This window comes from Lutzomyia longipalpis, chromosome 2 (genome assembly GCF_024334085.1).
Source record: "Lutzomyia longipalpis isolate SR_M1_2022 chromosome 2, ASM2433408v1".
In the NCBI taxonomy this organism is placed as follows: domain Eukaryota; kingdom Metazoa; phylum Arthropoda; class Insecta; order Diptera; family Psychodidae; genus Lutzomyia; species Lutzomyia longipalpis.
Window position 1 is genome coordinate 31667982 of NC_074708.1, and position 24053 is coordinate 31692034.

General features: G+C 36.3%; 1 protein-coding gene across 3 annotated transcripts in view; it reads left to right on the forward strand.

The window, feature by feature from the left end:
- LOC129790142 (discoidin domain-containing receptor 2) overlaps positions 1-24053 on the forward strand; it is a 106296-nt gene continuing 82243 nt past the window's right edge. For 2 of the 3 annotated variants that reach the window (XM_055827458.1, XM_055827460.1), the window contains exon 1: positions 1-819. The gene's annotated coding sequence lies outside the window, so the exon portion shown is untranslated. The remainder of the gene's footprint in view (positions 820-24053) is intronic. The other variant, XM_055827457.1, reaches the window with a different exon arrangement.

The window sequence follows — 24053 nt, forward strand, 5'->3', positions numbered from 1 at the left end:
AGTCTCAAGTCGACAGTTGCATAGTTCGCACGGTGGGTGTATCGCGATTGGTATTGACTGTGCGTTGTGTGTGTGGTGAAAATTGGTGAAAAGCTCTCTTACTATTGCTCTCTCCGGCGCACCCCCCTTGTGTGTGTGTGCCACCCTCACCCCCCAAAACTGCTGGGCAACAGTGCACAACAGAGTGTGGTTGAATCGACCAACCCCCACATTTCGTAGCCTTACGTACTTTAAATTGTAAGTTATAAATCTGTTAGCAGTGGAGGCGGCTGGTGGAAGAAATTATTATTGAATATTTTACAGAAGCGGGGGGTTTGTGTATGTAACCTCCAAAACAGATTTAGAAAAAAAGGGAAAGACGGTTTTTGCACTCTCGGACTCATTTACTTGAGAAACTTTCGAGGGTTTCCCTTCTTTGCCACCCTCTTGGGTGGAAGTGTAATTTTTTTCTCTCTCGTAAACTTCTGGCCCACCATACGGTATATGTACATAGGCGCTTTTAAGGTTCTCCTGGAAAAGGTGTTTTGAGACAAGTGACGTGTGCTATCCCCTTGAAGGTTTTTTTTTTGTAAAGTGAAGTGGGTGCGGAAAAAAGGATATAATCTTGCAAAGGGATTTGTATTGGATTATTTTTTTGAGAAGAGGAAAGAACTGATTTGTATCGGAAGCATAAAAAAAACTCTGTGTGTTGCAAATCTCAAAGTTTAACTGCATTTGGTGGCTGGATCATAGTTGATAAAAAAAAACCGCAGCATCAGCATATCCAGTGAAGAAGATAATCTCATCGAGGAAAATTTGCATACGCACACGAGGAACAAAGTAAATAAATTGCATTTTAATTATATTATTTAATATGTCTGAAAAAAAATTTTAACTCACTGGGAAATTAAATTTTATGGATCTTTCCCAATTAAATAAAATTTTATTTCTACCACATTTTACAACATTTAATATGTGATGTTTTTAATAGAAAATGGCATGAGCTGTAATTCAGTGGTTTGAGGTAATATCATTTGTGAGTTTATGTTGAATGGTGTGTGTATGGAGTTGAAGGAAGTTTGATCACTATGAGGCGTATGAGGAGGCAAGAGAATGGTTTGTGTGAGGGTTGGGGGAGGGTATTGAAATAAAATTCACGAAAATGGGGTAAAATGAGGTAGAAGCGAGGCGTGAGGTGAAACTGAAGCTACATTTTTTAGGAGGGTGAAAACACTCATTTTTTTCACTTCATTCTCTTGCAAAACATTTTGGGGTGTATTCACTCCGAGTGGGTGGCGCACAAGTGGGGTTTTTTATATTGTAAATTCAGCCAAGAGATTCACTGGTGAAGAAAAAAATTGCAGTTTAGCGAAAGAACTCTGCAAAAATTTTCATATGGCTTCTGACAAAAAAAAAGAAAGAATTTTCAGCTCCATCGTGCTTTTTTTTGTGGGCTTCCCACCAAGCCCGTGGCTCTGTGAAAAACTTTTACCCCCCAACAGCTACCGAGAGAGAAATGTACTTGGATTTTATTTTATACACACTCACACACAATATGCCTTTTACATTAAATTATATTTCTCGCCCTTCTCTGCATAAGGCGCGCGAGAGAGGTCTAATTTTCGGTTTTAATACAATAATATCTAATATAAAGTTTTTCCGGGGGTGTGGGGGTGGGAGCTCTGAGGGCTCCTTTATATGCAATATAATATGGAGAGAAAATGACGCTGAATTTGCTCGATTTTGGAGTTTGGTGCCGTACAAAAAGTGGTGGCAAAGGGGGAGGTGGCAAAAATGGTGGTAACTTTTGCACACTTGTGGAATTTTTATTGCAAATTGAATCATTTTGTATCTCTGTTAGTGTATTTTACTGTAATTTTCATATTCCACCCATTTTCCATACTCAAAAAGCCGCCTCTCTCCTCTACTAATATATACTTTTGTGCCGGGGCAAAAGTTTCCGCCACACTCTCTGCCAGGGAATGAAATTGAAAGGAAAATGTTTGGAGGAAAATTAATTAAAATACAATCAGGGAGTTTTAGCCAGGATTTTAGCCATTTCCACACAAATATAGTACGCGCCTACCCTCCTCTTTTAACGCCATATTTATACATGGAATACATAGGCGGTGTAGTCGAATATGTATTAATATATACTCACTCCCACAACATTTTGTCACAAGAGGCGGTAGAACGAATTTATATCAGTGTACCTGGAGCACCTGAGTTTAGTTTATTAAATTACATTTTCATTCTTTTTTCTTCATGATTTCCAAGTTGAAGTTTCTTTTATGCATGTAAAATTTTCAGTTCATAAAAGTTTCCCATAAAAATTCTTTAGTGCCCTAAAAAAGGGAAAAGGTAAAAAGAATGTTGAAATGTGAAATTTATTATCTTTTTCAAAATTTACCAACAAATATCGACTTTTATTTATGATCGTTTTATGTGAAATTGATTTTTTAATTTGCTGACTTCTTATGGTTTTGGTTGATTTTTCTTTGGAATGTTTTATTTTTTATTATTTATAGAAAAATTCTGAATTTAATTAGGAAAAACGACCTAATTCTTTGCTATAAAAGAGAATAAACAAATATTTTAAAATATATGAGAAATTCCTGGCGCCTCCACTGATATCTTTAGTTTCTTCAATGGAAATAACTACCAGGCGCCTCCATCTAGAACAAAAACTCAATAAAATCTTGGAATGTTGATGAAAATTTTTTCCAGAAAAATATCCAAAGAAATATCCTGAGAAAAATATTCAGCAAATTATCTACATAATAATCTAATAAACGAATAACTAAAATATATAACAAAATATCCAGCGAATTTTGGCATTATTTCAAAAGTTAAATGCACATTGTTTCAAATTCGATAAATTAGCTAAATAATATATTCAACTCACATTAAATAAATAACTTGCTGTGGGGTTTTAAAATTCTATTTATATTGATGGTAAATAATATGAAATTCACATTTGATAATGAAGAAGGAGATTGATGAGTATTTGCTAAATTTAATACATTATGCCAATATTCATGAATATGTACCGAAAGATTGGAGTGTCGGAAGTGTCACCATATATCACATAATGCTTTATGTATTCGGTTCGCTCGTAAATTTTCTGATTCTATATAATATTGAATTATTTTCTATACCCATCTGTTTTTTACCTTTTAAATCACTTTAGTGAGTATTTACTTTTTAGTTTGAAAAATAAAATTCCTCCATGCGACATCATAGTGTCTGTCTTTATGGAATATTATTCCTTTCTTTATATTTGATTCTCTTTGGGTATGTATGAAAAATCAATGGATATATATTGCAATTTTCCTCCTGGATGGGGTTTTCCTGCTGCCTACTAAATCGTTTAACATGCACACCACTAAGGATGGTACACGCAAGGACCCGAAAAACTATTGCTGTACGCGCGCGGGGATGGTATCATAAAAGACAAATAAATTTTCCTTTTGCTGCCTTTTTCCGTTCTTTCCTCCACCACGGTGGAAAATACAATGTAAATACAGAAGAATATAAATCCACCACAAATTTTCCAATTGCTTTATATACGCACACACGAATAAACGATAAAACTGTCAAAATTGCCAGAATTATTCAAATAACAATTCATAAAACATTTTCCTTTCGTTCCTTCCCGCACTGTTGGGCTCCTTTTCTTCATCATTTTCAACTCCACCGCGCCCACCTCTTTCGTCACTTCCCGGGAGGGCGGAGGGCTTTGTGAGTAGCAAGGGGGGGGGGGTGGTGTAGATTGGAGAAGGTGAAAGACTAAATTGTGAATGTCCTGAATGTGAGCTATTATTCCTTTCGTATTTTTCTCCACACTGTGTGCCTCTTTATTTTCACATTTTCCTCCCTTTTCGCGTATTTTATGTACTCTTTATTTGTTCCATACCAAAACCCCACTGCCTCCGCCCCCCAGCGCCTCATTTCACTCCACTGTCTCTTCTTCATATACAATCGGAATCCGCGAAAAAGCAAATCCGGAAATGTATATTATGAATTGATATTGCAATAAAAAAAATCTAACACATAAAGGCATTGGCTTCACCAGTAAACCAAAGAGGAAGACGAAAAAAAATGCGAAGGAGATAAGTGCAAAAAGAGAGAAGCAGAAAAGGAATAAAATCAAATTCAATCGATTCTTTTGATAAACGCTTTGTTGATCAAAGAGCATCATATAATTTTCAAAGAATATCGACTTAATATGAGGAAGAAAGTTTTGTTTTTCTTCCAACCCTACACGCCAAGCAAACAATGTTTGTCTTTCGTGTGCTACACATATATATTTATTGCGAATGTCAGAGAAAAATATATATAACGACACTATGTTGGCAATAGGAGTTGCAAAAAAATAAACCTCAACTGAACTAACTTTTCCGTAGCATAGTATATTGCACCGTAAATTAATATTCAATAGAAAATTCATACATTTTCCCCTGTGTGGTGCATAAAGAGCACAATATGGTAGTGGGAAAAGGAGTTTTCTATCAAAGGGAAAGATAGATTACACGGGAAATTGATGTAGAATGATACAGTGTGGATGGTAGAGAGCAAAAAAAAAACATTACACAACAATATAAATTTATGTGAATATGCCACGGCACCATCATTTTATCTCTCTCTCCTTTTGCTTCTCGTGCACTTCTTTGTGGTTTATTATTTATTTAAATACCTTCACCATACTTGGGGATGGAACAATTGGGTGGCATAACATGGGAGTTGATTGAGCAAAGTTATGCGCGCCCCAAAAAGTAACCATCATTGGGAATTTATTATTTAATATTGACTCACGTCCGTCCGTCTCTCGTGATTATGTCTACCCCACTCCACGCAACAACTACGTACAACAAAAAAAGCATAAGAAACCCAGGGTTGGTTGCTTTAAACACCGCGAAGATACAATGAAAGAAAAAAAAATCTTCCAAGAGTGGCACAACATCTAAATATTTTGACCGTACTTTGCAAGAATAAAAAACACATCTCGAGTATTTTATCGGGAATCCACTTAAGACGCTGAGGAATATACTTGAGTTCGTTTATTTGAATGCAGGGGGTAATCCATAGGGTTTCCTTACCACGACTTTTTTTAAGCCTCTACTAAACTCTCCCTTTCTCCATTGAACCGTATATGAGAATTATGGTTTCCAAATTCTCAAAGAAAATATCCAATTTCACTTGGCACCAAGGCAAATTCTTCATGGAATTTTGTTGAAAATGGGGGCAGTTTTTTTTCTGGACTTAGAAATCAGAGATATATTGTGGTTATGCAGAAAAGTTCATTTTTTGACACGGATGTGTTTTATCAATGAAAATTGACATTTAAATTGAGTTGGAATAGTATTACATGGATATCTACTTGCATAATGCATATGCTTTATGGTAATTTCTAGGTAGCAAAAAAGGTTTTTAATAATTCTGAAAACAGTTTCTTTATTAATTTGCGTATCAGCTGTCCCATAGCATAAATATATGAAGCATATGCAGAAAGTAATTATTTTTATGAAATAATTCATAGCTCCATGTACTAACCAAACTTAAAAAATAATTTAAAATTCAAAAGCCACAAAATTCTCCATTATTCTCATGTCAAATCAAAAAATGTTCAATCATAATTTGTATTAAATCATTGAAGCATGAAAGTGGAAAAATTTTCATTAAGTTTTTCCGTTGGTATTTTAATTTGCGCTTCAGCTATTTATTAAAAAATACTTTGTTAGATAGATCAACATGGAGTAATTCATTTTATCCCGGAAAATTGTGTCAGGGCAACCCAATGATATATGGTTAAAAATGGCAATATATCGGAAAATAGCGATTATTCGATAAAGTGTAATTGATGTAATAGGATTAATTGAGAGCCTCATTGTTGAAAAATTAAACTACTCCTATCGCTCTGTATAAATTTCATTTATTCCTGTGCGAGATTTGGTGAAAAATTGCAGAATGCAATTTATAATTGTTTTTCATTTGATATTGGCTGCAGTAATGCGGTATGAGAGGGATACTGCAAATGCTTAATTGTAAAAAAAAATTAAGACTTTCACTAAAGCTTCCATTATGTAGGTATATACAAATTTTTACACATTTTCAATTAACCACCATGATGGCTTAGCCAATGCTGGGAGGTTCACGCGCTCGACTTTTGCGGGAAATTTTTAGCTAATAAAATGTAAAATATGTGTGCTTCTTCATTAGTAACCAGTTTACCCACAGATTTGAACTGGGTAATTTGCATTATTAGCAGAATTTAATATTTGTTCATCTTTGAATATTCATGTATGGCAACTAATTAGTGGTATGTTTTTCCGCTTTGCAAATCCCCAGCTATATGTAAAAACCATAAAATAATTGCACAAAGTCCTAACCGTGGATTTTCCATATCATATCATGTCATGATTGAGGTAATCCAAAATTCATTTTATCCCCGGTAATTGGGTTTATTTGCGGGCATATTGCAAGTTTAGTTGGTTTTTGACTGATAAGTGGCTGGGAGAGTTTACCAAAGTTTCTGGTGAAAATTCATCCTTACACACACGTAGGTGATAAAAGGGGTGGTTGGGGCATCAGGGGGGAGACGGAGAGGGTGGCAGATGTGGAATTTTGAGGAACCCTCTTCCTGAAAACCAAAAGGGGTTTGCAAAATGTCTTGACGTGTGCATCGTAAAGGGGAGAAAGGAAGACACCACACCTTGTGTGAGCATCTCAATATAGCGTGTTGTGTGTTGATGCAAAATTAAGGGATGCTCTCAGCTTACTCCAGGTATAGTAGGTAGACGATTTTGGGTGTAGAGAGAAACTACCCCCGGAATGGCTTTATTAGGATGTTCGTCGGATCCCTTCTGGGTTGCCATTTTATTGTTGGTCTCTGTGCGAAAATGTGTGTAAATGTGGGAATATGTAGTTGGACACTGGGCGCGACTCAACTTCTCAAATTGGATTATACATAATTGATTTGTGGCAACTGGGTGGATACTTTTCACAAATGCATGTTGGATATGTGGCAGAGACCCGAAAGTTGTCGTACTTTGCTAGAAGACTGACTTGGTGTCTTTTGGGAACAAAGAGATTTCTCGATAGATGGAGTTGCTGCAAAGATTACATCTGACAGCTGTCACCTAGCTTTTGATTTTTAACAGATATATTTTTGTGCGTTCTGTTTTTTTTCCTAGCAGTATTGGTATATTCGATTTCATGATTTATAGCTGGTTAAATAATAAAAAAAACACCAAATAAAAAAAATCAAAGCATCGCTGGAAAGAAACAAAGAGAGCCATTTAACGTTTAAACAGGTAATAGATGGCGTAAATGTACAAAGTTCATTTTCATGTAGTTCAGTTACTTCTGGGTCCACCTACGCTTGTGGTATTACACACAATAGCACCAAAATACATACTTTGGGGATGCTGCTGCCATGGGTGGTGGTGGGGAGAAGAAAAGGAAAGCTTGTTGGTGGGGGAGGAATGGAGGGCAGCTGGACGGGTGGCATGGGGGTTGCGAAAGTGGGGCATGCGAAGTAGTGGAGTTTGCGAAGTGCAATAAAATATGACCACACTGGTTGTGGACCTTGCGAAGAAAAAGGGTTCGCCCAAATTAAACAAGCAGGTAACTCAAAAATCAGTGGGATATGCGAAGTTGCACAGTCCTCGTTATTATTGAGTGAAAACCAATTAACCAATTATATTTTCATAAATTCATTGAAATTCCCAGGCATATTGCTTTTTCACACTCATTTACAAAAAAAAAACGTACAACACGCTCAAAATAACATTTAACACCAAAAAAAAGAACAATCTCTCTTAAAAGAAAACTTTTTTATTTCAAAATTAATCTATAAAATGAAACGCTCAATCAGGCTTGGATATTCGAAGAGGGATGGAATCACGAACGTAACAGTAATTATGGCCAACATTTTTTACGTGAAGCCTGTGTTAAAATATTAAGTTAATTAACGAAATCAAAAATTAGATTTCGTTGCATAACTTAACATTTTCAAACAGTGCTTCATATCCTTATTGACCTCGAAATCTCTTAAAATACGCTCAATTTTTTTATCTATAGAGATATACTGACCCTTTCTTTTGTTTCTTCCCATTCCCAGGTCACCTCTCTTAATTTTGCATGACGTAGCGCTCGCGTCATCTTTTAATTTCCTTACTAACATAACAATATTAGGATTTACTTTACCCATAGCACTGTTTAGTTGTCTATTCCATCCCTCCACCGAATTATTAGTCCTATGGCGTTGGCCATGGACATTCCAGAGTCTGATTGGGACGTTGTCATTCTCTATCCATTGCTCTACGATATAATCGACAAATTGAGTCATCCTATCATCTTGCGGGCACACAGACATTATTTCCAGAAACGCGTCGTCGAAATGCTGCATCGGGATATATGGCAGTGCAAAACACATGCGGCACGTATCCCTTATCTATATAAAAAAAAGAAATTTAATTTTTAGCTATTGACATGAATATTGATACATTTTTTTCAATAATCAGACATACGTTGCCCTTCTGTTTGTATTCCGTGGCAAGTCCGCATGCTTGAATTTTTCTCCATAACGCCTGGGTAAAGTGAAAACTACATCCAGATACTGTAGCTTCCGGAAAACACGTCTCCACGGCGCCACGAGGAGCTTTCTCGAAGTCCATTTTGATGACTTTTGGACTCCACGCTGGGCACCAATCCTTCAACTTATTCAGCAGTGATGTGTATGTGGCTTGTCTCTTATCCGGAAGTAAAGCGTACACTGCCGGATGTATATCAGTTTCAGTAGCAGAGCTTCTCCAGTCTACATGGACTGTGTAGAGTTGGGCAAATATCTTGGGACAACTTTTAAAAGTGCCATCGAAGAAAAACTGTTGTCCTTTACTGAGAAGCTCTTGGCTATATTCGCCACCAAACACCAAAATTCTTTGTCCACTGTCCGTAGAGAAGTCCAGGCGAAGGAAACTCTCGTTGTTAGGTAATTGTAGAAGTGATGGAGGAAGATTAACATCATCACTGGTCTTAGGATTCTCGTATGTGCCTAAGACCTTCCTTCGCAAACTGCATAAAGCCGTCTTGGCATTTCCGTAGGCCGGCATCTCAGCAACAAAATCGTACCCTTTTTCCTGAAGTGGGTAAAATTCCTCCTTGTAAAGTTTTGCCACGGGCACTGATAGTTCTTCCTGAACCCTCTTCTTGCAATTTTCATAAGTTTTCTTCACCTCAACTTGAGCGACGTTTGGGATACACGAATGCAGTGTGTGACGCAAGATCTTATAGTTCAGATCTGTAATTACAGTTCCCATACATTTTTCCTTTTTTTCCTTTAGACAGAGCCAACGGATGTGGGATTCCGTTTTTGTGTGAAGTCGATGCTGGAATCCATCGAACGCTAAACACGGCTTCCCTTTCGTGGTTGTGTACACATCCGGTAGCAGATAAGTCATGATGTAGCGCAGTAGTTAAACTTATAAACTCTCAAAAATTTAGGCCTGAGCGTAAATTTAGCACTTAAAAGTATTAATTTCTTGGGTACAATTTTCTCACTACGTTCGTCGTTTATCAAAATGTAAACTTTAAAACTATAAACTCTTATAACTTTGCACTTAAGCGTTGATTTTGTACTGGATTTTTTTGGTAAAACTGCACAGCGTTTATTTGGCACAAGAGCTCTGGAAAGACTATTGCTTCTGCATAAGGTACATTCGTCTTTTATAAATTTTGGTTGCCAAAAAATTTCCTCCTGAACCCATATTTCAGAGAATACTAATTAAGCAAAAACATTTTTAAAAAAACCCATAATCACAGAAGACGCGCCTGAAGATTACGCACCATATTCATGTCCTTTAACACATAAGTGTGGTTCATTCATAATTCTCCGGCGCGTCGATATTATGTGTTCTATGTCTAGCTGTTTGTTCAGGGATAATGATGCTAATTGTTACAATGAATGACAATGCCATGGCTGCATTTTACAGGACTACCTTAAATTAAAAAAGGGGAAATGCTAAGCTGTCGGTAAGAGAAATTAAATTTAATTGGTTTACATCTTTGTTCTCACTTGTCTATGATTTACAAGATAACAAGTTTTTAAACCTTTTCCAAATTACTTACTTGAGTTTCAAGTAATGCAAGAAAAGATTAAGAGAAAATTTATAGGCAACTCATTTGGTATGTTTCTTTTCTTAGGTATATGAGCAAAACTTGTGATGAATTTATTCTACTTTCTTTTAAAAATCAGCTAATTGATCAAAATTTATTTATACTACTTCCTTCAAAAAGATTTTTCCTTTAACATTTTTAGCTCTTCATGCCCCTGCCCCCACTCCCAAATCGCGCGGCGCGATTTGGGGGTGGGGGCAGGGGCATGAAGAGCTAAAAATGTTAAAGGAAAAATCTTTTTGAGGGAAAATTTTTAAAATCAGCTAATTGATCATACTTCCTTCAAAAAGATTTTTCCTTTAACATTTTTAGCTCTTCATGCCCCTGCCCCCACTCCCAAATCGCGCGGCGCGATTTGGGGGTGGGGGCAGGGGCATGAAGAGCTAAAAATGTTAAAGGAAAAATCTTTTTGAGGGAAAATTTTTAAAATCAGCTAATTGATCATACTTCCTTCAAAAAGATTTTTCCTTTAACATTTTTAGCTCTTCATGCCCCTGCCCCCACTCCCAAATCGCGCGGCGCGATTTGGGGGTGGGGGCAGGGGCATGAAGAGCTAAAAATGTTAAAGGAAAAATCTTTTTGAAGGAAAATTTTTAAAATCAGCTAATTGATCAAAATTTATTTATACTACTTCCTTAAAAAAGATTTTTCCTTTAACATTTTTAGCTCTTCATGCCCCTGCCCCCACTCCAAATACGTGCGGCACGATTTGGGGGGGGGCAGGGGCATGAAGAGCTAAAAATGTTAAAGGAAAAATCTTTTTGAAGGAAAATTTTCGTCAAGATTTGTTATTTTGAAGAAAGTGATAGGTACTGAAAATTTTACTTCAGAACAATAATTTGATCAGAATACAAACATATGTACAACATATATTGTATATGCTATTTAGACCCATCTTCTTCGCAAACTCCACATATTTTTGAGCTACCTGATTGTTACCTTTTGCCTTTCGCAAAACCCTCATTTATGGTAGCCATTTTTAAAGGGCTTGTCGCAAACCCCTCGATTTTTGGTCATTTCGCATAACCCTCCTTCGCAACCTCCACTGCGCCGCTGGACGAGAGAGAAACCCTTTGGTTGGGATTAAAATTTCACATTTCATCGTTGTGTAAACCGCACAACTATAAATTCCCCATATGGTGGAAGCCGTATATGAAAAGAGATAGGGAGATATGGGCCAGTTCTAGAACTATAGGGTGTGTTGTGTGCTGTATGTATGCTTGGGTATAAGGGGATGAAATTCAACCAAGTAAATCTGCAACATACTTGATCGTTTTTGTTGGTTACTCTCTCCCATTTCTCTCATCAAGTGCAAAAGGGTTGCTGTATGCTTCTCTATATACACACATAAGCTTGGTTTTCGCTTGAGAATGGAGAAGAAGTATCAAATGTACCCATTTAATTCAATTTTATGCTGATGCATCTCAGCGATTATCATAATAATTCACAACACAAATGTATTGTATTTCACGCGCTCCTAACTCCACAAGAGTTCCTTCTGCGCATCAAACCATCGTTCCATCCTCATCGCTCTCCCAATGCGTTTTTCCGCACAAAAACCTTCCCATATGTGAGGGTATTTACATTTGAGATGAACACGATGCATTTTGCTAAATTATCGCCTCGAGCTGTACAAATTGCCCAAGAGATCACTAAACAAATAGAGGTTTGGTTCCGGTGAAGATTATCTTATTATTACGAAAAAAAAACCTATTCGCTTTTCGTTCGTTTTTTTTCACTATATTTCTTTTTCTTTTCTAGTTTTTAGAGAGAGGCATTCAATTCCCATCTTGACGCGCACTCTTAATCGTCTTTTGTTTTATTAACTATCGAATTTCAGGGGAAGACCCACGCCTTTTCTCTCTCCTGGAAAAAAATGAGTAAACCGGCGGAATTCTTTGATTAGATAGCACACACATTTCCTAGAAATAATGGCGCGACGCAAAAGGGGAAGAAGAATGTATTGTACAAAAATTCTATGGCATTTCTGCTTTTGATCCGGAAGAAGGGGTTTTTTATACGGAATCATTCAGCCTAAAAGGATCTCTATCGAAAACGCTTTTGTTGACAATAAAGTGTGCTATATGGAAAAGGATGAAATCAATATCGGTAATTGATAGGGCTGTCTCCGTTTGTAGGGTTGAATGAATCATTTTGAATCCTTTTTGAATTGATTATACGCACTCAATAAATTTTCTACTGTATTTTCCTAATGATACAACTGAAATTGGCACCATATGGTCACAAAGAAGCTCTAAATGCTTTATCGGGCGAAGAATTAATCAAACTTAAAGCAATGAGTTATGAAAGTTTATTAAATTTTCTTTAGAATAGGTATTTCTCGTCGAAATCAGAGTATAATCAGGCTGATATCTCAAATCTACAACGTTATGCACCTTAGTTTCTTAGCTTATTTTCGTATGTTTATAGAGAAATTCTTTATTCGATTTTTCTAGAACATTTAAAAAGTCAACGATATTTGTTAGAATAAAATCAATATTTGAATAAACAACTTATAAAGTGAGCATGTTTGCAAAAGATATGCCAAGAAAATCGTACATGAATATTAAAACAAAGAAATTGCCATTTTTTTCAAAAGTTTCCTTCAGTGAATCATTGAATTCTTTATCATTTTTGCTTTCTTGCTGTATGTATCTTTGCTGGAATGATTCATTCAATTCTATCTGGGACAACATTGCATTTTAAGACCTCTTCCGTTTCTTCCAGACAAACAAATAAATTTCACTTAAAAGTTTAACTTTTTTTTCGGGGGAAATGCAGCACAAAATTTAAGTACTTTATAGCCCTTTTAGCAATTCGTCTCCACTCAAAATTTCTCTGTGGTTGTGTGCCTTGAAAAAATACACAATTCCCGTAGTTCTTTTTCTCTAATTCTTTATTTTTTTCGTGTTCCAACCATGATGTATCTTATCCAATTTCTGCTCTCTCCCCCGCGAACGCTTTCTTGCAACAATTTCCGTGTACATATAGAAGATGGGTCGAGGATTGCAGAAGAATAAGAAGAAAAAAATCAACGATGGTATATAGAAAAAAAAATGTGTCATCCTTTCCTTTTTTATTACAGTAAGATAAACTTTTGTATTATTATTTTGTGTTTATTTTTTTTTTGCAAATGGTGAGAGGGTGGGTTTTTGACATTATTTTTCGGTTGTATAGTTTGTGTACTCTCTCCTTCATCCATTTTGGGGCATCCCATCTCGGGTAACAACAAGTGTGGGTGGATTCTCGGTGATGTTTTTGAGACAAAATGGAATGGAAGCATTCACTGGGTTCTCTCTGTATGTTCTGTGATAATTAGTTGAATAACAAATTTAATTACAAAAATAACACAAGACCTGTCTTTCACATCTCCAACTTACATTACAGCTCTCGGGGAGAGAGGTGGAAAACTGATGAGCCAACAGAGCTTTTGAATGTAGTATACCTCACATAATACATAAATGGAGCGGGGGTGATGTTTCAAAAAATGCCACACGTTGGTAGAGAGAAGAAGAAAAAAAATCTAGAAGGATAAAAATGGCATTTTTTTCGTCTCCTCAACTTCCTTCCACTCCTCTTCCAAGACACTTTGTGTTTTCTCTTTTAAATTGGGCTTCATGCAAACATTAGTCCACCACCAACCCCCCTTTGCCATGTGCACATACTGTCTTGTTGTGCAAGTTGAAATGAAATGACGCTGGCGGAGATGGCAGAGGGAGATACCACGGCACCAGGAGAGCGATACTTGTTATCATTATAATATGTACACATAGCGAGCAAAAAGACAAAAACTTGTAGACTTTGAGAAAAGAAGACGCAAGGGCATGATCAACGGAGCTGTGTGTCTGGGGGCTCCATGCTGCGTTGCTCTCCTGTTGTTTATATCTGCACAACTTTTTCGGTTCGTTTTTCTTACATACATTTATTTTTTTCTCTCAACTCTTGTATGCTTCTCAAAAGACTATTTCATCTTGTTTTTTTTTAAACCAATCTTCAGCCCTTCCCGCCTCTCGCTAAAGTCAATCCCTTCTATGTGACTTTTTACGATTAATCCCATCGCTCTCCCCTTTTTAATAGTTATAAAGAGCAATTTTCCGATTCCTACTCTAATTTTTGTACACTGCAAGAAAATTAATTAATTTGTCTTTCTGGGAATTAATAATGGATATCAATGAATTAATAATATATTATTAAACTTGGGTTTTAAGGCTTAAAATTAAATAAATTACAATGGAAAAATATATAAACATCGAGTTAGGATAGTTCTACATGGAGATGTGTTTTTGTGTTATTTATAAATGAATTAATAGAAGCGCCAGTTTAAAAATGAATAGGAAATAACAAAAAGCTTGTTTAGATTAATTTGCGACATTTTAGAGAAAAGTTTTAAATCTTATGTAGCAAAGCAGCATAAGCCTAAATGTTTCGCACTGAGATATTCCGTAAAGATCTTTTTACAAAATCCTATTGATAAAATTAATTGATGAAAGTCGTGAATGATTTATCTTAATTCATGAATTCTTCATTCCTCTTTAGCCTCATAAATACTCTCTCATGACTCATGAAGCATATGCGCTCTTTGTTTTGTAAGCAATAATTATGAATTTTCTGGATAATTTTTTTTTCAAGTTTAAATCCCTTAATTTAATTACTATAACTTTTACCTTCTGGGCAATTTCGAAAAAGAGTTTTTTTATCAATATAAATGGAGCTTAATAAATTAATGTTCTTTTTTATGAGTGATTTCTTTCAGTGTACTTTACAAATTAATATCAGTACACACGCTTTCTATATAGCGTTGATTTTTTCTATATAGCTCCATATTAATGATCATGATGAAGGGATTTCTCCACAAATGGGCGTAGAAAATCCAATAACTCAAAATATTAATAATGTGAAATTTATTACTCGGAGAGGGATTATTCTCCTTACTCTTCTTTTTTTCCCCGTACCACCGCAACATACCACTCAAAAGTGATTGTAAATAATCTTGAAATATTTGGGTGTGTTTATTGTGATTATTAAACATCCACAACAACAAATCTCGTTGACAGATGAATAACACTCAAAAAGTTATTTGTTTAAATTAGAAAACTCCCAGTACGATTCTTCTTCACATGGCAAGAGTCTTTGGTAGTGGATTTGATGAAATGACGAAGATTTTTTTTTTTTGAGGACAGAGACAACTTGGGAGAAAAGGGACACACAAAATGTTTGGGTGATGATGAGCGCGCACTCCTTATCGTGCTCAATGATCACTGCATACAAATAGCATGCTTAAAAGAGTGCATCTTGCATTTAAATAATCCTCCGTGGACAAAAATAATAAAAATGCGGATATCTGATAAGTTTTTTTTCCCTCTTCCATTTTGCTCTTTCTGTCTTTCCACCCATTCATGTTCGATGGAAAATTGTTTATTTTCTTTTTGTAATTCACTTGTCTTGTTTCTTTCCCGTGGATCTCGTTCAAACTTCCCATCCACTTTTTATTTTTCAACACAAAATCCATATGAAGAATGTTTTGGCAGTGGAAGATGTGTAACAGACAGGCAAAAATGTATGGACGGGGATACATACCTACTTTTTTTTGAGTGAGAAGAGGCAGCAAAAGCAGAGAAAGTTTTGGAGGCCTCCACCACAAAAATCTAAACATTCAACCACCACAAAATCATAACAATAATATCAAATTGAAGTGCAACTTTATTTTAACTTTCTCAACTCTTTTATGTTACAAAATACAAAATAAGGGGTTGAACATTTTGGAGATTCAATGTAAATTTTATGTTGGAATGAAAATTTTCTTTTTTTTTACTCTAGCTTTGAATCCTACATAGTTTTACAAATTCATTTGGAATTTTAAGATTTATAATTTGGTTTAAAATTTAAAGAATTTTGGTTATGCAAAACGACCTTCTTAAACTTAAAGATAGAACTATAATTTTCAAATAAAGAATAATTTTTTATAAACAAAAAGAATTCAATTTCTTCCATTTAATTTAAAAGCCCTAAGATTAACCCAAAATCTTCAAAAAACCTTAAACTTTCATTAGTTCTCCGCCCTTTAGCAAAATGTGTTTTACCTCTTGGAGAGTTTTTTCTTTTTCTAAATTCTCGTAGAAGATATACAGAAAAACGACAAAATAGTGCAGTGAGAAAAGGGAATGAGTAGAAATTTACCATCAGGACTTTTTCAACCAAACATTCCACCTCCACTGTTTTAAACCCATTTCTTTTGATTTGTGTTTTGTGCCTGTCGGGGGACTTTCGAGGGAGTTTGAAGGTGATAAAAGGCAGTAAACACTTCTTAATTTCTCAACAAAACACTTTAACTCTTCCAAACCAACCCAAAGTCCTCCACATGCACTTCCTCCGCGCGCGCACTGTGTGGCTAAAAGACACTCAACAAACATGTGATGTCTATTAGAGAGCAATTGTAAATCAATTTTTATATTTGTTCCTACAGTGCGGTGTTGATGATGAGGACCACGAATTCATTAAGCGTGGTTTTCTTGAGGGGCTTGCGTATGTTTGGATTTTGTTTTATTATATACATTTTATGTACATAAATGTACGATATATGTACATGTACATATGTATAGCAAAATGAAGGCGACGGGAAGTGTTCTATATATGATGGACTTGTGGTGGATATAATTGCACAAGAGGAGAGAAATTAAAAGAAATCGTCGCATGACAATTAATTCAATCAGACGAAATAACTCATAAATGGGGTCAAATTGATTATATGAAGAAAGAAATTCTCCGAGACATGATTGATAAATTCACCATTCTCTAGCGACACTCCACACGAACAATATAATGGCTCGATGCCCCAACTCGGCACTTCTTTCTTCCCATTTGGGCTCTATGCATTTTGAATAGATGGGTATAGAGAGAAGAATGATTCATAGGAGATTAAAAGAAATGACTTTGGGAGCGGAGGGGGGCTACACGAAAAAAAAGAGCATAAGAAAATGCTCAGTGAATCAAATAAAAATTGAATTTTTGCCTCCATGGGAATGCTTCTCAAATGGCCGTACGGCTGAATGGGGTAGTGAAGAAAGGAAGAAAAATAAAAAAAAGAAAAGTAATGAGTGGCAAAAGAATGGCGCGCGAAGAAATGCAAATCAATCAGTGGCTTCTCTTCCATCATTTTTATTTCACAACCAATTGTGTCTGCATTGCCGGGGTGTTCAAGATTCTCCATAGCACGCATTGTGTGTTAAAATCGCTTCTTTTTTTTTATTGTTCCGCTCGCGCTCGCAAGAATGGCACACGGAACACCCGCCGAAAAAAAAGAACACGAAAATACATAGCTAACAAGGCAGGAGTGGACGAAAGGCGAACAAACATTATATAAAAAAAATCCCCATGCCATTCATAGAGCATGAGTCCGAGCAGACGGAGGAATTGATAAAACAATGATTCCTCCGGTATGGTGTATAGCCGAAGAAAAAGCTCACTTAACATTCCTCTTACACGATATATTGCAAACCATTAATATTCAATGCGAATAGATTGCGTGCAAGATGAGGTGATGTGTACTTATAGTCTTCCTCTTGCCCGTTGTCGGGTGTCTCTGCGGGTTTCACCATGACTGACCAGTCACTTGGGCACTCATCTGCCCAGAGGGTCAATCATTCCACCGTAATTTAGCCACCATGGAGAAATACCAAAAGCACATTGTGGGAGCAAAGTGTGATGGGTCACACGGAGATAATGTGATAAAAGCACACACACTGTAATCCAGAATCTTTATGCTTTCTGGTAACGATATACTTTCTCGTCTTGATTAGCGTCTATATATCTCGCAAAGGCGTAATGATAGCGTCTAGAAAGCATCGTGTAGACGCTTTTTGGGTAAACAAAGGAGGCGTTGCGGTCAGAAAGTTTCCTCAGTGGTAATTTAATGCCCTCAATGCTCTAACCGTTTTAACCGTTGATGTTGGACTACGTTAGAAGATCAGGATATAAATTTTTTATTGGCTTCTAGGCTAGTTTTCTAGTTTTCTAGTAGTTTTTTCCAGAGCTTGCATAGTGAAATTTAAATTGCGTACCTATTTATTTAAAAGGGTTTTTAAACAAGATTTAAGTGATTGAGATTTTTTCGTTAACTTCAAACTCCGGTTACAGTCGAAGATCAGACGAAGCCAAGTTAGTTGCTAAACGCAAAACTTTTTTAAGGACGTTATGAAGAGTTTCCCTAATTTTATCTCTATCATAAGCAAGCCAAATCATTATTAAACGAAAAAATTAATAAATATTTATTTTTAATGAATTGCAGGCCTGATGAAGGCCACAAGAATATTCGAAATTTATACTATATGTACAACAAAATGAAAAATAAAAGATAATAACAATTATAAACTGAAACTAATTACATAGAAAACATTGAACAGTTAATGATATATAAAGTGTACCGTACACATATCCATAAATTTATTTCCCTTTCATTTAAATCCTTTATGCTCTGATTAACAGCCAGTGGTATGCTAAATAGAGTTATCAATGATGACCGGACAACAATTTCCTTTGGGAGATCCCCATAACTGAATGCTATATTGCATATGAATTACAATATAGGATGAGGCACATAAATTAATTCTGCCTCAATGAGGATTTTTTCTATTAAATTAAATGAGTTTAATTTTAAAGGTTTCCCTCCTTTTCCTTGATGCACAATGTTTTGTTAGAATGCTCAACAGATTGAACAAAGCTGGATATGAGCGTATTAAAGCAAATATGTAAGCTATATTTTAATGAATGCAATGAATGCATCCATTCACAAACATTTTCAGTCTCAATGTCCTTTTATTCCTTTCAAGTTAGGAATTTGCAGCAAAAAGACCAATCTTGTAATCAATCCTCTTTCGATCTCTCTGACATGTTGATCTCTATCTCCAAAGTCTTTGAGTCAGAGAACAGAGAAGAGAAAGTTTTTGCATTTCTTTATGGGATAACAAAGAAGCCAGAATGTCCCTAAAATTTTCTTTGAACATCTCTTGAATATCCTTTTCATGTTGACTTTGTCCATTCTGTCGGGGGTACGTGGAATATTGGGGATTAGGTTATCGATCCACCTAGTCAGTGGTGGACCAAAGGTTCTAATGGAGCATTGTTGCAGATGCGGCGAATTCCACCTCCGCACAAATGCACAGGGCTTTTCGTATTAGATTTCAGGATTATCCCATAATTCGCAGCAAAATTCCCAAATGACTGACCCCGAGCTCCCAGGCTGTCTGTTATGTATGTGTGTGCGGTTGAATTGTGCAGAGAGAGAATTGATGTTGGGTCGCCCCGAAGACCATCATCAGCAGCATGAAACATCAATTGGCAGAGTCGGGCAAGAAGAGGGGGGAGCGGCCACCGGATGCCGCGTGCGTCAATTGTCCACCAACCCCCAACTCCTCGGTCTTTCAGCGCGCATCGCTCCTATCACTCAAAAGCCAAAAAGTATAACCATGCATTGTAATCGGTAGCATGTATAGCTGATGAAGGCAAAACTCCCGGAGAAATCGCATTTAATATTCCTTATGCGCGACACCCGCGAGTGTTGCGGAGAGACAAAAGAGTGTTTGATCGAGGCTGATGGAGAATATATCTACATAACATAGGTAGTATGGAGAAGAAGCTTTACGCGGTGTCTGTAAATAAAATATCGCCTGACAATCCTGCGGGGGGTTGTTCTCTGAATTGGCGGTTTTGCAGGATGATAGGCCTTGGTGAGACATCGATGCAATTTTAAATTAAATATCAATATCGGCGGTATGTACAGTGGATACATACATACATATAGCTCTGCTATGTAGGCGACAAATGCTGCATATCGTTAGTTTGTGTATTTTACTAACGTTGCATACTCTCAACCCATGTTTATGCTGCCACCATACGTGGACAGGATATAGGAGGACTCTCTCTCACACACTACTTTTGGTGGCGTTGAACCCTCCTGGGGACTTGGGGCTCGGGGGTGCATTGGAGGTGGCGTACACAGAGAGCATAAAAAATACATGAAATTGGTACTGCATGGCATGAAATCGGGTGGAAAACAGGAAGGGGGGTTGCACGGCGCATACACACACACACATATTTGCAATAATGTACAGAATTGGATGGAATATTGATTTGGTTGATGGGGTCTCAATGCAAATATGCTGTATTTGTCACATTATCTATTTGAATTCATAAATCTCCCATTCTCTCGCCATGTCCGAGTTCTGCGTCAAAGTGGACTAAACATCCCAAACCGCCATCAGATGGGGCAGAAAATTTGTTGTACACACACCATATCTACATAGCGCAAAAAATGTGCAAAGTTTTGCTTTCGACTTTTAATAAAATTAATGATTCACCAGCATACAAATGGCATGGGTGGGGAGAATATTTTCTAGTGGAATATTTAATGTTGCTGCCATTGAAAGGAATCTTGGACATTTATTGCGACATTTCACAAGGGGGACCAATGACTTTTGTTGCCCTTTATTAGTTTCTTTTGTGGTATAGGAATTTTCGCGTTTGAATTCCTAATCAGGAGGGAAAAGTACTACATATACAATTTGAATTTTCATGAATTTATTTTGGCAAAAACTGAAAGATTTTTATCATAAAAATTTCTTTTTTCTATCAAGAAATATTTTTTTTCGGTTTATAAATTCTCAGATTTCAGAATCGTGTAAAAGTATATTTTTTATTTATTTTCATCGAGAAAGTCTGAATTAATTTTTCCTTTGAACACCTACGAATGGAGCTGAGAATTTTCACGTGAATTCTCTCATCCAAATATTTTTGCATTTTTTATTTATGAGAAAGTTTCCAAGAAATCAGAATCCTGAGTAAAAGATTTTTCAAGTGAAAATCCTAATCCGAAAATTACTCAGATTTCCAACTAATTTTCCCCTTGAATTTTCTTTTCTTGCACAAGTATGTTTGAAAATACATTGGCTTTGTATGCTGTCTGGGTGAGAAGACCTGCAAATTCGTTTACAGAATTCGGTACTTTGGTGTACGTTTTCCCCATTGAATGCCTCCACCTGCCACCCATTGTGACTCCTCTTCTTTCCACAGCATCAGCTCGTCGTCGTAATATGAGTATTCAATGTGCGACCTTTTTCCCATTTCTCTGGGAAAAAAGAGTTTCCCTCTCGAATCACCCCCAACTCCTCCCTCTCCCCATTAGTGGATCAAAAATAGACGACGAGTTTGGAAGAGTGTGGAAGGAAAAAAAAGGAGAGATGTGAGGTAGGAGCAAAAAAAAAGAAGAGATCGAAGAAAGTGAGTTTGCAAAGGGATAACACACCAGTTGCTATCGAATATATTTCCTCGCTATAATGCTGTCAAAATAATTCAAATGCACAGTCAATTAAAACCCAATTAGAAGTATCCGCTTCGGTATAATTTGTGTGTGTCTCCGTGTCAAGATTTACGACGATTTAATGCCACTTTGGTGTTTTGTTCCATCGTGGCCCAAAGAGACAAAACCCCAATCCATGAATATATTTGTTTTTGCCTTTTTCCCGCATCTTTTTTTTTTGTGCCTTTTACGTTTCTTCTCCATCTCCTATTTAACCCATCCGAGTGTTCGTTCCTCCCGATAAATCCATTCCTTCCCATGTCACTCATGTGCTGTCATGCTGCAAAGTGAATCAACCTTGGCGGTATAAGACTATACGCGCGCAACTCACAACTGCCACTATTTTCTATATAAAATCCAAATTCATTCACACTGATAATTTATTCAACACCAAAGAATTATTTATTGCATTCACGGAAAAACTTCGAAAACACGCGGGAATATCTTTTTGCACAGAGACGTGAAAAAAGTGCAGCAAAAATGAATATAAAACTTTAAAGTGAAAACTGTGTGAGAAAGATGCAAGAAGACGTATGAATTTTTAATGAGGAAAATTGGAAAAGTTGAAGAGATTATCAAATATATAGATGCAATACTGATTGGGCCAATTGGCACACATATTATTTTTTTCATGATGAAAAAATCAACAGCTCTTGGCAGCAGCATTCCGCGCTTAATGAATCAATAAGTGTATGGTTTCCAGTGGGATTTTCCCTCTGCTTGTACGTCATGAAATTATTTTCCTCCTTGTTTCCTGTGCCATGGCAAACCCAATCTCATGTAGTCGTCAATTGCATTTCAATTCCAAGGAAGTTGGGAAAACAGGGTTGCGATAATTAAATTTTGAAGCAGAGCTTTCTCACCCAAAGAATCGTGTGAAATATGTTGAAGAATTTTTACTTTAATTTAAAGAAAAATTCTTCTTTAATTTGAGAAATTTTATTTTATTGATTTTCTAAACTGCTTTTGTAGTATTTTTGATTTTGAATAACAAGAAAAAAAAATTGATAATTTAAGAAATTTCTAAAGTGGTTAGTAAACGTGTTTGATACCTATGTATTCTATACTGATTTAGGGACTTTAATATGAATTAAATTTCTGACCTAACTTTACTTTTGCTTTACTATTTGCTAAATTACGGTAGATCAAATTATAAATTAAATAAAAATTGGTTCTTTGTTTTAGAAATTCCTAAAGTGGTTAGAAAACGAGTTTGATACCGATTTAATAAGTACCCAGAAAATTAAAATCTAGGTTACTTTTCTTCACTATTAATTAATTAATTCTTGAAATTAGTAAGCTAGAAAATATTGAAAAACGTTATTATTCCTAGATTTTTATAAAGTTAACCAGAAAACTAATTAATTTTTTCGAATTCAAAATTACAAACTTGGCTTTTACTCCGTTTTTGCTTTTTACAAAAAAATGGAAAAGTTTCAGTCAAAGTGCTTTTACGTCAAAGACACAAGATAAAATTAATTTTAATACAAATTATAGATAATTCTAACATTTTTGCTTACAACGATGACAAAAAGAAGAGTTTTCCATACAATACCTATACTTTTTTTTATCCAAAACCTATTTAAACTTTATCCTTTCATATAACGAAAAAAACAAACTGCATGCGATGGAATCAGGATATTGAAAAATTTTCAACCTTTCTTCATTTCCATGCGCTTCTTATCTTCCACCGCGATAGGATGTATCAACATGGGAAAAAATGTTATAGAGAGAAGACAAGAAAGAAAGAAAAGAACGCAACGATATAGAACTATACAATATCACATTCAAATAAACTTTCCAAATAGAGGAAATGTTAGATGGAGATGACGACGAACATGGAAGGTACATATTCCGAAAAGAGAAATTCTCATTATTTGACAAACTCGTTAGTTCTTATCTCCCCATGGGCGGATTTTCGGTGGAATACCTCCAAATCGATGTATCATAAAATAGTGGCGAGATGTCTTGTATAGGACGGTGATGGTGGTGTTTGGCCGTGCCTCTACCCCCGCACATTAGATGTGAGTCACAATGGTGGACTGGGAGAGGAGAAATAAATAAATAGTGGTATTTAGCTGAATAAATATTTCGCCGTGTAAATAGAGAAAGGAGGACGATAAAAAGACTGCTGGATATTCACACATAATGAAATATAAGACTCCACTCTGTGGGAGAATGAAAAATGGGGGAGAAAGGGGGCGCCATTATTGACGTCGCCGCCGTCGAAGGAGACGTCTTGGTGGAGTTTGCTTGGGTGATAAGTCGCCGTCTGTATGCCCAAAGTATAGAGAACCTCCCACTCCCAAGATACACACCAACTTCAAAATCGATAAGGCAAGGTCCCTACATCCTATACTACATACAACACCATCGTGACTCCCCCAGTTGAGGTGCTTTCTCTCTCTCTTTGTACTACACCCCCGCTTTAGCACACGGAAAGCACACACCCAGGCAACTCCAGGGGCTCCAGAGGGAAGAACAACGGGTACCGCGGTATGGGGCGGTTGCACGTGTTGATGAATGGCTGAAGGAGTACAATGTGGGG